Source organism: Stegastes partitus, unplaced genomic scaffold, assembly GCF_000690725.1.
Source record: "Stegastes partitus isolate 25-593 unplaced genomic scaffold, Stegastes_partitus-1.0.2 Scaffold738, whole genome shotgun sequence".
In the NCBI taxonomy this organism is placed as follows: Eukaryota; Metazoa; Chordata; class Actinopteri; family Pomacentridae; genus Stegastes; species Stegastes partitus.
Window position 1 is genome coordinate 179567 of NW_007578469.1, and position 15249 is coordinate 194815.

Consider the following 15249-nt stretch of genomic DNA (forward strand, 5'->3'; position numbering starts at 1 on the left):
CTGGTGATGGATGGAGGATGAGGTCAGTCCTGAGGGGGATCCAGACTCTGTGGAAAAGACCTGTTGTTCTCTCTCTGCTGTCTCTCCCTGCTGAGCTGCAGTCCTCTGATGATCTCATCCACTCACTCACACAGTAACCCACACACACACACACACACACCGCGTGCACTCATCACATCCCGGGGAAAACACTGCTGGTGATTCCCTCTTAAAGGAGCTCCGTAATGTTTAGATGCTAATCGCTGACCGGCAGGATTTTTGGGGGGGCCGTGAATAAATAATGATCAGCTGCTGTGATGTTTTTTTTTAATTGCTCGATGAACCTCTGCTTCGGGTTTGGTTTTTGTCACAGCGTCGGTATCATGTGCAGCATTTTATATTTTCATTTCTCAAGTGTGACATGTCGTTTTCATTTGCAGCATTCATACTTTTATGTACAACGATGTCGATGTAATGCGCAATATTTCGGTTTTATCTAATTTTTCAGGCACAATATTTCGCTTCATTATCATGTATGATGCTAGTTTTTACCTCAGCATTATTATTTATGTTATGTTCTAGCCTTATTTTATCTTATTTCAGTCATGTAACATACTTTTATGTTATTGCTTTATTAAATTTAGGCACAGGATTTTTTATATTTTGTCCTTTTTTGGCTTTATTTCTAGCATAAGAATTTCCTTCTGGATTAAGTAAATCTGATCTAATCTTATCTTTATCCTAATCTTATCTTGTCCTGCATCTAAATTGTAGCTCAGGCAACTTCTGAATTATTAACACGTGATTTTTTTACCTTTAAAAGCACTTTATGGATTTTTATGCGGTAGATTTTAAGGACTTACATCCACGTTATAAATAGAAACTTTAAGCTCCACAACAGTTAGCCTGCGTTGTACAATACAACATCAAATTGTACGTTATGTAGCTTGATTGATTCTCTGTAGGGCGTGACTGAGTTTCAATTATTTGGTTTATTTTTAACCCTCTTTCGTTACATCACAACTGTCTTTTAATAGACGCTCAATCGACGGGATCGCGCTGCAGGTGCCGCCTGTCTCCTGTTTTAGTCGTTTTTAAAATTTCAAAAGCACTCATTTGTGTTTTTGTTTGACCGATTAATATTTTATTGGGATCCGAGTTTATTTGTGTGCCGACGACTCGACTACATTGTTAATGAGGCCTTCGTTACCTCAACGTACTCCGAGTTTTAATGAAGGTTGAAAGAACTGAATTCATAAAATGTTGATGATTACCTTTATGCAACTCGTACTTCCGTTCGCACCTTTAACCGCTGACTGAATGCTTCTTGGTTGTGTTGAGATTTTTAGGTGATTTAAAAAAAAAAAAAACAGACACGTAGACTGAAAATAATATTGATTAAATTTTAGGATTTTAAACTGAGATTTGGTTAAGTCTTCCGACGGAACAGACGAGTACTTCAAGGACTGTTGGAAATGTGAAAATCTGACAATTCTTTCTGTTTTTACAGCTTCTGGCTTTGATCAATTGTGCGATTTTTGTCTTTCAAAACCCGCCGGCGGGTTTTCGGGTTCAGAGAGTTTAACAGCTTTGGAGCAAACAAACCAGCGAGCGTTGTGCGGTCAGAAGGTGGCGCTGCAGGCTCCACATGTGCGGTGAATTAAAGCTCATCAGTGGGGTGTTTTGAGCATGATATTGATCTGAGATTCTCTCCGCTGCACATGAAAAAAAACCAAACAGAACCAATAAAGTCAGGAATCTGATGAAATGTCCTCCAAAGTATGAAGCAAGAACCAGATGCTGCCAAGTTTTTATGTGTATTTTTTTTTTACTGTAACGGCACATTAACCCTCAACACTCAACTTTTGTTATTGTTGTTAATTTTTATTTCACTTGACATAAGTGGCGTTCAGCTCAAGTCTTTGGAACCTGAGGGCAGGAGTGAAATAATCCAAATACAAAGGTGTCTCAAACACACACCCGGTGATTCAGATGCACCCAGTTACACAAACACTCACACAGACTCGCACAGCTGTAAACAGCACAAACACGTAAGAGCGGTTTATGGGATCATGTGTACAGACGCACACGGAGTCTTATATGAGCAATTAATCAGATTTCAAACGGTCGGTGTGACACGATGATGATCGGCTTCGATGAGAGAAACACGCTCATGTTGCAGGCTTTAGAGTAACCTTCTCCAAATCCAATTTTTCTCGTCTTTTGTTCGCTCTCCCGCATGTCTGTCATCCTCTGGATTCCTTTGGATTTAAAAAAAAAAATAGAAGAGAAAAAGGTGTCTTGAAAGTGAAAGTGTGTAATACTGCAATCATGAGCGAGCTGGCAGGACTGATTGGCACCACGGTTGTGTATCCGTGCTCGAGCAGGTCCTGGTGATGGCATTATTTGTGTTATTTTCGGCGTTGCGTGCCAATCTGAATGCCAGGGATTTTTTTGCATGAAGTTAAAACCTTCCGCCACCGGCGTTGGATCTCATTTGATTGGCCTGCCATGCTGCGACGGTTAGGACAGGTTTTGCGTTTTTTTTGGGAAGATCCTTCAGAGAGCCACGATTTTTCCATGACGCACGGACACGTGGTACAGAGGAGGTAACGTCATCCATGTTTGCAGCCGCTTATGTCGTACTCATTTTCTCCTTTTTTTCTTTTTCTTTTTTGGGGTTGTTTGATCAAAGGAGAAACACCCTCTCGCTGCTCATTGTGTTCCAGGAAATCAAATGCTGCCATTTTGTCAAAGGTGCCGGAGTCTCGACACCTGCTTTAATATTCAACGCTGATAGAAGCACGAGTCGTTCTTCATTGTAAAAGCGCTAAAGGAGTCGCTCACTCGCCCGTATTGGACCTTTGGTTTCTTTTTTTTCTCACTTGGATTAGTTTTATTTTGTGAATCAAGTCTCGTTTTCACTTCCTGTTGGGTTAACGCTGGGCGGTTTTGGCTTTTTGCTCACTGTGAGGTCATTTTTCAATGTAAAGTCCTAAACGTCGACAGAAACAGCACATTCATGGCTGGAAGTAGAGAGCGTCTAGTGCAGCATTTTAACGTTATAATGCCGATAAATCATAAAAAAGACAAAAAACAACAACTAAAGTTGAATTTGTGGGTATTTTTGTAAGTTTACAATTTAAGAAAAATACAAACCTACATGTCCAAAGTTTTTCCGAGTGCACACAGGTGTTAAAAATGATGAGAAAGACCTCTAGATGCTAACGAGTTTTTCCTCTGCTCAGCCTGCAGTTCAGCCCAGTTTGACCAGAAAGTCCCTGAATTCCTGTCGTGTGACTGTTGCTTAAAACTAAGTTACTCATGACTTCCCAGTTGCACTGAAGAGCGCTGAATTTTTAGTTTGTTACAGAATCTCATCAGTTCAGATGTAGATATTTTACTATTACTACTACTTACATTATTATTATTATTTTTAAAAATCTGTTTCTGTGCTGGTCTGCTCTCTGTAATTCAGCCAAAAAGTCTCTAAAATGTCACCACTGGCTTCACGCTTGTGTTTTTGCAGTATTTGGCTTGAGCAGGTAGTTTATTATTTTTTTAATTTTTAAATGAAAAATGTAGATCGAAGTGATTTTGATGCGTGATTTTAAGCACAGATTTGGTTTTAACAGAATATCGGATTGAAGAGCTTTGGAAAGCTGATGATTCTCTCTGTTTTTACAGTTTCCTGCTGATAAATAGAGTAAGTTTAGCATTTTCTTTTAACGATAACTTGCCTTTTAACCCCCCCACTGGGTTTTTTGGGGTTCGGAGGGCTTTTAACAGTCTTGTCTGCTCGCTAAAAATCCACCTGAACACTTCTGGGAACTCTGGTTTTGCAGAAAGCAATCGTTTCATCCGTCACAGGCTGCTTTCTGGTGACATCAAGCAGCTGCTGCGTTCTCATTGGCTGTTAATCGAACCGACAAACAAGTTGGGAAACTGAACTTCGTGGCGAAGGTGTTGCTGCTGCCACGAGTGTTTTCGGTCTTTCGTTCTCCGTTGCTCTCACTTCTGATTCTCTCTCTCGCTGCCTCTTTGTCGCTTCCTCCCTTCTCCGTTTTGGCACATGTTGCCACGGTAACTACTGCCTCTTTTTTTGGGCCAAGTTGTGGTGCAGTTTTTAAGGCCCATACTGGGTTCAAACCACTCCTTCATTCACACACACACACACACACACACACACTGTACCAGGCAATCATAGGCACTCAATAACACCTGCTATCTCTCACACACAACCGTCAACACCTCTGCATATTCTGTTTGCGTCTGCCGCTCCAACACGCCAACAGTCACGCCTACGAACCAGCTACACAACAGTCAGACGTTCGATTTGCCCCTCTGCCTTCAGATCCCGCGGGAGGTTACCCAGAGCACCGCTGGACTGAGGTTCGTCCAGAGAAGGAGGGAGGTCGAGGAGGACGGACAGCCTTTAGGAGGAGGAGGAGGAGCCTCAAGAAGACTCCACCCCCTGTGCAGTGAAGCCCCTCCCCTCAGAGGAAGTAAAGTAAGTGCCGACATTTTATTCTATTTAGTCTGCGTCTTTCATCTGTGTTTCAGTCTCCACCACAACTGTTTGACATCAAACTTCATATCCCAGAGTGCATCTGCTTCCCGCCCTGTTGAACCAGGCTCATTGCTGTCGTGTTGTTTTGGTGACGTTTTTGGTGAAGAGCAGCTTTGTTTTCTTCCGGTGTCCAAAGTGTTTGATAGATGATGAGAAAAATTTTGGTCTCGGAGATAAAAAATGCGACATTTGTTGCTTCTACATGAGTTTACGTGACGGTAAAATTGAGGTTCACGATGAAAATTCAACAATATATGAATGTAAATGGACGGAAGCAGAACACTTTCCCTACTGATTACTTAAGACAATGATTTTTGGGTTTTACAAGCTGAAAATTAAATGTTCAAATATGCAAATGAGGTATTATCTATTAAAAAATGCATTCATTTGCATTCGTCTCCGGAACAGCTTTATTATTCTCATTTCATTTTTTTCACGTTAGAGATTTTTACAGATGGGGATCTCTTTGTATTACTCCATAATAATGAATAAGTCACCATTTTTTTTGCCATTTTTGGTTTTAAAAACCCAAAGTGGGACCCTGATATACACATATCTTTACTGCGTCACGCTCTGCTAAAAGACATAAATCACTTCAATAATCTTTTAAGTCATGCCCAAATGTCACAATTTTAGCTTTTCAAATGTCAGGATTTGCTGCTTTTTCCTCATTATATAATAGTAGGCTGAACGAGTTTTAGGTTTTGGAGCGTTAGTTGGGCAAAACGAGACATGAAGACGTTCCCGTTGCACTTTTTTTTTTTTTGTTAATTTTGCAGATGATTGTTTGGGAACTGTAGAGATCAGGTAGTCTTGAACTCTCATAATAAAATAAAACTTTGCTTGGATACAGTTCGTTGCAGCTTTGAGTCTATTTGAATCCTGCCAGAGCGTCAAACTCAGGCCACAGCTGAGCAGCGTGAAGAAACACAAACGGAGATGAACTGAAGTCCTGTCTCAGTTTGTTGAGCCTTGACCCTCTGAATCCGATGTAGCTTCTGGGCGTTTTTTTTTTTTGGTCCTTTCACATTTTTATTCACTGTGGGCTCATTTTTCACTCCAACATAAAGTCCTGCACCTCTATGGAAACAGAACACTCATGACTAGAAGTGGAGAGAACTCTGAAATGTCTATTGTGAAGCATGAAATTGTTATAATGCCATAAATCATTAAAAAAAATGGCAAAAATGAAAGTTGAATTATATATTTTTGAAACCGATAATGAACATCTGTCAGATTTTTCCAGGTGACCACAGGTGTTACCAATACTGGAGGAAAAATGGTGGCTTTTTCTACTATTGATATTTTACTCCTGCGATTTTTTTCCTTCTCTGTGAAACACAGCCTGTAGTTCCTTCGAGTTCACTCAAAAACTCTCAAAATTGGTATCGTGTGACTGTTGGTCGCAGCTGAGGCGGTCATGGCTTCACAGTTATGCCAGGGAACAAAGACTTTTTTTTGTTTTTGACACCCGCTTTGAGCAAACACTTTTCTTTTGGGTGAATTTCTAAATGAGACATTTTGCAATTTATCATAATGAAGTATCACAACGCTTAAGAGAAATATAGATACATAGTTGAATAAACTCCTGGACATGAAAATATTATTCTTTCTGTTTTTACAGTTTCTTGCAATGACAAATGGTGTAATTTTTTTGTTAAAGATAGCACATATTTTAAACCCACTGGCAGGTTTTGGGGTTCAGAGGCTTAAAGCTGGGAGAAAGAGCGTAAATTCTAATCCCCAAATTCATAGATCGATAACACTGGTGTAAGAGAGATCTGCCTTTACATACAAGATACTAAAAATGTGCAAAAACACAGTCCACAATAAACTCTCGACTCTATTTATAACGTCGGAGAATAAAAAACTGCCTCCACAATTTGTAGCGAAGACTGACAAAGCAAGCTGGTGTAACTCCCAGAGATTTGTTCAGAGCCCCAGTCGGCTGCGATGATTCAGTCTGATCAGACGCCTCAGAAGAGGAAGTCCAGGAGGAGACGCACGGAGCCTCGGTGGAGGTCCACGAGGAAGAAACCGAGGGAAAGTATTCATGTCAGCTCTTATTTACCTCCAGATAAAATCTCACCCAGCGATGCTTGATACACATAATTAAAGACGCGACAAAAAAGCCGTGAAAATCCGTGCACGGAATGCATTAAAAAAAAACAGACAACTTTGAGATCACCTCGTCTTTGCCGGCTCCGACTCTGCAGGTGTTTTTTCCCCGTTTTTTTTTTTTAACTGAAATCACACACTGGTGTCGGATGCTTCTCGTCCATCAGGAAGAAAAAAACTTAAGTGAAATCAAATCCATCCCCACATCTCTGGGCTCTTTTGTCCCTTTGGTGTCCTTCAGTCCTTTAGAAAGCAGGAGAAGAGGATGAAAAACACAATTTGGCAGAATCCAAGGCCTTAAGAGACATTTACTTGTCCTGAATCCAGTCTGTGGAAGTCTTACTTTGTCAGTTTGTATCGGGAGCTTTTAGTTTGAAGTGGGCTTATTCTTCTCTTCCCTCTACCAAATGCAACCCTGCATCACTTTATAAATAATTCCTTATTCTGCTTAAGTACAATTTACCAAACTGACTTAAAACAGCATGGAGAAATGCTTCCATAAAGGCGGCTGATAATGTGGGGTATATGAAAGAAAAGTGACTTTGTAAAGGTGAGGAGAAGAAATGGGGGGCGAGTGATGGCCGAGAGGTTTTCGGATGACACCTTTTTGTACTGAAAGTAGCTCCAGGGAAAAAGTCAGAGGGGCCCTTTGAAAGATGTGACATTTAATTTCCAAAATTCACAACAGAGGTCCTGTTTTCTACAGACTGGCCTTTCTGGAGTTTAAAAAGTGAGGGAGAGCTGCTTTGAGGAAGCGGAGGCAAACAGGAGGAAGAGGGGGAAATCATATTTGAGAGCAAAGTATCAAATGATCCGACGGCAGAAAGAACAAAACGAGACTTAAGAGAACAGGGAAGGAGATTTGATACTTGAGGAAAAGAAAAGAGGCTCCAGACTGTAAATACAGTCAGACGCAGGATGGGCGAAGGAAAGAGGAGAGTCTGAGATGGTTTTTCAATCAGGTGGAGGTGTGTTTTTGTGTGTGTGCGCTGGTGTAGATTCCTCCTCAGCTGGAAGCAGCACGCTCAGTTCAGCAGGTTCAGGCTGTAACGGTTTAAACATGGCAGCGTCCACAGCCTCCGGTGCCCCCGCGGCACATGACTCCACTCGCTTTGTAGTCGGGGCTGCCACAGACGCCCGCTGCTGTCGGTTCTGTAATTTGGGACAGCAACACAAACTTTTCAACAAAGCCGGTTTCAGCAGAAGCTCTGAAGTTTGGTGTTGAAAGTTTCGGTCGTCACATCTGGAGCCATCGTGGAGGTCTGCACGGTTTGTCTCATACGCATAAATGTACCGTAACCAGGACGCACCGAGAGAAGGGCAACAATCGTTTTCAGTATTTAACCTCCTGAACTCCAGGAAGTTTCTGGGTGTTTTTTTTACTCCATTTTTTCTCACTGTGGGCTCATTTTTCACTGCAACATAAAGTCCTGCACCTCTATGGGAACAGCACAACCATGAAGAAGTAGAGAGAACTCCCACGGACACAGTTATGATGCCATAAATTATGCGAAAATAAACCAAAGTTCAATTCAGTTGATTACTTTTTTTTTTTTTTAGCATCATCAGCAGTCATGTGACAAAAATTTGAGGACTTTTCGGCTGAACCGCAGGCAGTGTTTATGCCAACAAATATGGAAACCAATTAAAAATCTGAGTAGTAAAACATCTACAGTGTGTAGAACCACATTTTCTTTTTCATTATTGGGAGCACCTGTAGGCACTTTGGAAAAATGTTGGATATATTTTTAGAATTGGTTAAAATAAGCACCCAAAGAATTTTCAATAGATGCCGTTATAACTGTCAAACTGCACAGAAGACATTTCTGAGTTCTCTCTATTCATAGTTGTGCTGTTTCTATAGAGGTGCAGGACTTTATATTACAGTAAAAAATGAACCCACAGTTAAGAAAACTACGACAGGAGACTAAATGCTTGGGGTTCAGAGAGTTCAGCACCGAAACGTTATTCCTGGTTTGGCTCTGTAACGTGGTTAGCCCACCGTGTGGAGAACATCAGCCTGGATTTGCAACAAAACCCCACAGCGAAACATTAAACCGCTACTTTAACCTAATTTGCTTATGTTATATGTGCATTATGCATTAAAAACTGCTCCATATGCCAAAAAATGTGTACGAACGGTGGGAAGTTTGCTCGAGCCGGTGGAGCTGTGAAGCTGTGACGGTATCATATGGAAGTCATCCGTTGTGGAGAAAATATGTTTTTCAAACATTCACATTTGGATGTTTTGTACCTAATTGTGTCTGGCTTGCACAATTCTTGCCATTCTCCTTTGACCCCTTTTACATACAGGCTGTTTTCATCCACCGTTTTGTTCCGTCAGTGATTCAAATAGGTCTGTTGCTGGGCTCAATAATTGCTGTCTCCGCGGTGAGAGGAAGAAAAATCAAGCCAATTAGAAAAAGAAAGAGGAGAAAAATTGTGTCAAAAGTGGTGAGGAAGTGTGGATGAGATCGCCGCAGCTGTGTAGGTTGTTGCAATCTGACTTGTAGAATAACAACTCTGTAATCAACATCGTTTATTTTTTTTTGTCTTTCACATGAAAAACATGGTCTGCAAAGGCAGCTTCTGTGTCCACTGGAGGTGATGCTGCTGAGATGAATACACAATTTGCTGGTGATTGGTTGCAGCAAATAGAAAACAGGCAAAATGAGCACTGTGTCAGACCGAAGTGAAAATACAACAAGTTGATGATAACGGCAGCTGTTTTTACACTTCGTAGCTGAGTTTTACTGTCTGGAAGTGCAATACAGGCGTGAACAACCAGGGATATAAATCTCTTTCCTGACAGTTGGCAGCCTTATCATCTAGTTATTGATTTAATTGGTTCCTTTACTTGATACTGCTGCTCTGAATGCAGTCATGCGACATAAACTGCTCCGACACCTTGCGTCACATGACATGGTGTCGTCAGCCACTAGGCCACCATAACGCAGTCTTGGGGCATTTTACCGACCTGTACAGTGAAGGCTCTGGCCAGTAGGCATTGAGCGTCACAGAAGACTTCCTCATGGTGGCCCTTTATGTTTTAAACTCTCACAGTGCACTGGTGCTTGCCAACATGAATCCACCGCTTGGGATGCAAAAGTGTGAAGCAGTAAAATACTCCACCTGGTGGCATAATCAGGCACTACATCTATTGTAGAACACATTTTCTGACATTTCGTTTTTGGGCTTCAATAGATAGATAGATAGATAGATCGATCGATAGATAGATAGATAGATAGATACTAGAACTTTATTGATCCCTTTGGTTGAACCTCAGGGAAAAAAACCAAAAAAAACCCCAAAAACCTCAGGGCTTGTCAGTTAATATATTTTTAATTGGTTAAATTCTTAACAGCACTTATTAATTTGCAAACATCTCAGTCAATAACATAATTTAATGATTAATTCAAGAAATGTCTTGGTAAATGTACCTTCTCACAAAACAGTCCACTTGAGTTACATTAAAGACATTTAATGCGATTCAACATACACATAACCGGTGGCGCAGTAACTAAAGAGTCATACTAGACAGCCGATGTTTTACACTTCACTCGGCATTTTATCACATTTCTCACCCGTGCACCTATAAACACGGCCACGGTTAGAAAAATGTTTGTGTATGGTTTGTGGATAAAGCATTAAGTCCACTGTTGGCACACAATGAAGAGGAACAAGTTTATTACAAAAAAATGTCCTTCTGTAATATTTTCTGCAGTCCACTCATATTCTAAATTGGAAATCTGAATCTATCAGGTACATAAAATGTGAAAAGCTTCCATTTCAGAAGAAGAGATTATGTTACTTAGTAAGTTTACAGTTTCCTTTCAGTACCTCCATTGGCTAAGAGGTGGTGCTCACAAGTGAGGGCTTCCGCAAAGTCGGCCAATCAGAGGAAAGTGGACTTTTAGGGAGGAGGGGCTTAATGAGACAGGAGCTAAAGCATCTAATGTCAGACAGGATGAACTGAGGGGCTGCATTAAGGTCCAGTTTAAGATAATTAAGTGTTTTAACTGTGAATAATTAAAAAAAATAATAATTAAAAATGTAAAAAAAATTGGTGGAGTCCCAAAAAAAAAAAGATGTAAGTAGAAAGACAACTTCTCCTGAAATTATGTTCCACCAATATACTACATTAGGTTAAGGAAATCAACTACACATATGTTTGAGATTAGATTACACATAATATGCTCATTATGACAATCCAACCCAAAGGCTTATCTCAATTTTTAAATTGGATTTTTTAATATCTTGCAACCACACATTTACTAAAGTGGTTGGAGTAGGTTCCTCGAATTCCTTTTTAGAGTGTAGAGCTGAAAATGAAAATGTTATATCCCATTTAATCAGCTTTTACTGTTTCCATACGTCTGTGAGATTTTTCTAGTTGAGCACCAGCACCAAATCATAGTCACCAGTCTCAGGGTTTGCTAGTGCAGAAAACCTGACCAACTGAAGCCAAATTTTACCAGCAGTTGGCTGCGATCCAGTCAGCTTTTTCAGCATTTTCCTGGGCAGCAGCCAGCCTGCAGGCCGGTGCCAGCCCCACTGGGTGCTCGGGAAGGTTTGTTTTCACGGCCCTTCTGCTTTGTTGAATGGGCTGTGTGAAGCTCAAGGGGTGGAGCACCGTGCTAACACTGCCAGGGTGATGGGTGCAGTTTGCACATGGGTCATCCCGGCTAAAAATATTTGCATCCAAGGTGCTATGAAGCACCAAACGGCACATTGCTGGGGTTGCAGAAACAGCTCTGCACCTGATAATTCGGTGGGTTTTTCTCCTCTGCTTATTTGCATGGAGACGCTCCTCGGTTGTTTTTCACGCTGAATGAGTTTCATGACCCTCAGGCCGTCGAAACCTGATTAAAAAAGACTGTATAATTTCAAAAATGAAAGGGATTTATCACCACTGAGACGTATCTCTGTATGTATGGTTGCACAGTTATTGCTCGATGCTATTTTGATTCCTGTTGTCAATGAGATCATTAGTCTTAATTATGCGAAGGATCAAAATATTTAACTGCACTTCACATCATCATCAGCAGCAGCAGCAGCAGATCTAAATGTTTGAACGTTCCTGGTATGTCTGTTTATTAATTGTGGAAAACAAAGGCTGCGCGATTAATGTGATGCCCTAATGTTGTGTCACTCTCTGATCATACTGTTGTTCATAAAATCGCCATCTGTTACCTCCAAATGCTGCGCGCTACTCTTAAAATCTGAGCGGCGGCGGCGGGAATCTGAACCAGCGGTGGGAGAGTGAGGAGCGGTGCAGGTACTGCGCGAGGGCTGATGGGATCTCCACAACCGCTGCTGGAGGTATCGACTACGTGGGAGAGGAATGACTCACCCGAAAAAATCCACACACAGATATACACACCTGTGGAGGAGGTGTGTGTGGGCAGCCAGCGTGGCCGGGCAGATCGCTGCTCGCCTCTTTCACTGAGCTGTTGTATGAAGCTGTAGCCTCGCTGCCGCTGCTGCCGCCGCTGCTGCTGCTAAACTTCACCACCACAACACTCCACTCCTTTTCTTTTTCCGTTTTTTTTTTTTTTTTGCTTTTGGAGTGTGTTTTCCACCAACACACCTGCGCCGGAGCTGTTGCGGTGGCTGGTTGTAGCAGGAGACATTTTACTTGTTGATGATTCACTTGTTTTGCTTGGTGGTTGTCTGTGATTTCAGCTCTTCCTCTGAGGTCTCCAGTGTTAAGTTTTTAACTTTTAGGTTGTTGTTTTTTTTTTTTTCCCTCCTTCTTCCCTCTGCTGTGAAATGCTGTGTGGTTGTGGGTGTTCTGAGTTGAGAAATGTGTCATCTGAAATCTGTGTACAGATCCAGCCCCCCCCCCTCTGTTGTTGTTCCTATTTTGCAAATTGCTGTCTAGATCCTGAATTTCTAGAAGCATGCGCTGAAGAATCAGCAGACACAAATGACAGAGTTCATTTCAAAATGCTGCGAGTGACTTTATTAAAGTTGATATTTTGAGTGCAGTTATCGCGTCGCACTTTGTCACTTTGCTTATTTAAAGTCTAAAACAATGAGGACAGACTGATCATGTTGGTCTATATGGTGAAAGAGTTAAGGGAGCTTTGTTATGCTCACTGCTTCAAAAAATGCTCGTATTTTAAGTATTCAGTTAGTAACAGGATTGCTATGAACAAATATTTTTATTAGCAATTCATCTGCCAATTGAGCAAAAGTGTCTGTTACAATTTCAGCATTAGATTAAAAAAAAAAGTAAAAGACATTTCAGGAACTTTAAATTGAAAATATTAGTTCTGTTTGCTTTTGTCTGGGTGTGTTTTTTTCTTCTCCAGGTACATTTTTCTTCACTGTCGGCTCATTTTTCCTGCACCTCCATGCAAACAGCAAAACCATGACTAGAAGTTGAATATGTTTGCCATGCAGTATGAGTGCATACAACACCATTAATCCTAATCGACTGAAAACGAAAGTTGATTTTTTTTATTACAATTTTTTCTGCAAAAATTTAAACAATCCGAAATTAACATGTCCAGCATTTGTTCCCAGGTGTTACCAGTGCTGAAAAAATGCCTCTACCTTCATATTATTCTTTTTCTGCTTCGATTTTTACAACCTCTACAAACATCACTACTCCGTACACCAACTCCAGAAAGATGTTTCACTGTGCTGAATGCATGTCTTCCAACAACTTGCTGACATCTTGCCTTTTGTAGATGTCAGCAAGTTTTCTTTGCCATACTGCATTTGTTGTATTGACAAACCTTAGAGTTCAGACTCTAAGTGTGAAGCTAGCAGAGTAAAGGCGCAGGCCAAACGGAAATGGAGATAGATGGGTAGATGCAGAATCTGTCGGCGTTGTGCTGCACCGTTGTGGTGAGATCGACTAGATCTACCAAATGGTTCAACCCTCTTTGCGAACTTTGCGTAGTGACCGAAAGAATAGTGGCAAAAATGAGAGTTGGGTCTCTGTTGGGTGGCTGGGCTGAGCCTTAGAGATACCAAGAGGAGTTCAGCCATCAGGAGGGAGCTCGGAAGTAGAGTTGCAGAAGGAGCCCGTCGAGGTGGTTGGAGCGTCTGATTAGGATGCCTGTGGGGGCCTTCCTTTGGAGGTTTTTCAGGCACATCCAGCTGGGGGAAAAACTTCAGGGTAGACCCAGAACTCTCTGAAGGGATTACATATCTCATCTGGCCAGGGAACACCTTAGGATCCCCCAGGAGGAGCTTGAAAACGTTGCTGAGGAGAGGAGCATCTGGAATGCCCTGCTTAGCCTGCTGCCACGGAGACCTGACTCTGGAGAAGTGGAAGAAAATAGAAGGATTAATGATGTAGCAAAGATAAAAAAAGAATATTTTCCTTCTGTCTCATTGTGTAATCCAGACTGACTCCTTGATGTTGAGGTCAGGACTCTGTGGGTTCCGACCATCACTTTCAGGACTTCTTCATGTGACTGACTTTGGTCCTTTATGACGCTGCCTGAATGTTTGTCTTGCTGCAAGACGAATTTGCAAACTCCCAGAAACTCTTTTCACAGCGTTGCATATCAGCAGGACTTTTTTCCGCACCTCTAGAATAATTCATAGAAGAAGACAGTTTGCTGTGTGAATCCTTGTGGGTGTCTCACTGACTCAAAACAACTCAGGAATCTTGTCTATAAACGATAACGAGGTCAGGATTTAAGCTGCACAAGCACACACTTTCCTTCCAGACACAGTTTTTGGATTTTGAACAAACACCCCACCCACCGCCGTCCGGCGATAGCAGCTCAGTAACACTGCAGTTTATCCACCAGCACATAATTGAGGCCATGATGAAGTCAAGTGTTTTTCAGAGTAATGAGTGTTAGACTGTTTTAGTCTGGAAGGTAGATCTGCCTCACAGCTTCCCCACCCATCCATCCACACACCCACCCACCTACCCACCCGCCTACCTATCCATCCATCTGCAACACATTTGTTCAATTTTGTTAAGTGCCACTCAAGAGGTATTCCTCAAAAATAAAAAAATATTCTCAAAATTGATTTTTTTTTTCTTTTTTTTTTTCGGGGGAGGTGTCAGGAAAGTGCACATTTTACACGTTTTTAAAAGCTCAAGTGACAGCAGAAGTGGAGATTTTAAAGGTAACTAATCCAATTACAGTTGAAGAAAATGTGGTCGCGCTGTACAAAATGAAGAAGGGAAACAAGCTAATTGCAGCAGAAGAAAGCACCCAAATGACCCACGTTTAGCCCTCCTGCTAATGATCAACAAAGTACTCCGTTTTTAGATGCATTTGTCAGAGATCACAAGAGCCTGCGGCTGAAATTCTGTTTGAAATTGATAGAAATTGGCAGATAATTTCAGAAATTAGGACACAAAAGTTTGGCAGTGGTGGGGAGTGAAGTTTCAAGGACGCCTGTTTGGTTTCAGAAGCTGGAGTGACACAATAACTAGAAAGTTGTTATTGTTAGCTGTGTGATGTAAAGGAAATTTGTGCCATCCATAATGATGTGTATAACAAGAGGTGCATTCCACTGATTATTTTTCACATGAAGTTCCGTTTACTGATCATGTGTCTGTGAAAATTGTTCTTCGCAAGAAAGGGGGTGGCGTCTAATGA

At 41.4% G+C, this 15249-nt stretch overlaps 1 protein-coding gene across 1 annotated transcript in view; it reads left to right on the forward strand.

Moving 5' to 3' along the window:
* Nucleotides 1–15249, forward strand: part of LOC103364286 (zinc fingers and homeoboxes protein 2-like) — a 137207-nt gene that overhangs the window by 39377 nt on the left and 82581 nt on the right. The window contains exon 2 of the mRNA XM_008291351.1: nucleotides 4334–4489. The gene's annotated coding sequence lies outside the window, so the exon portion shown is untranslated. The remainder of the gene's footprint in view (nucleotides 1–4333; nucleotides 4490–15249) is intronic.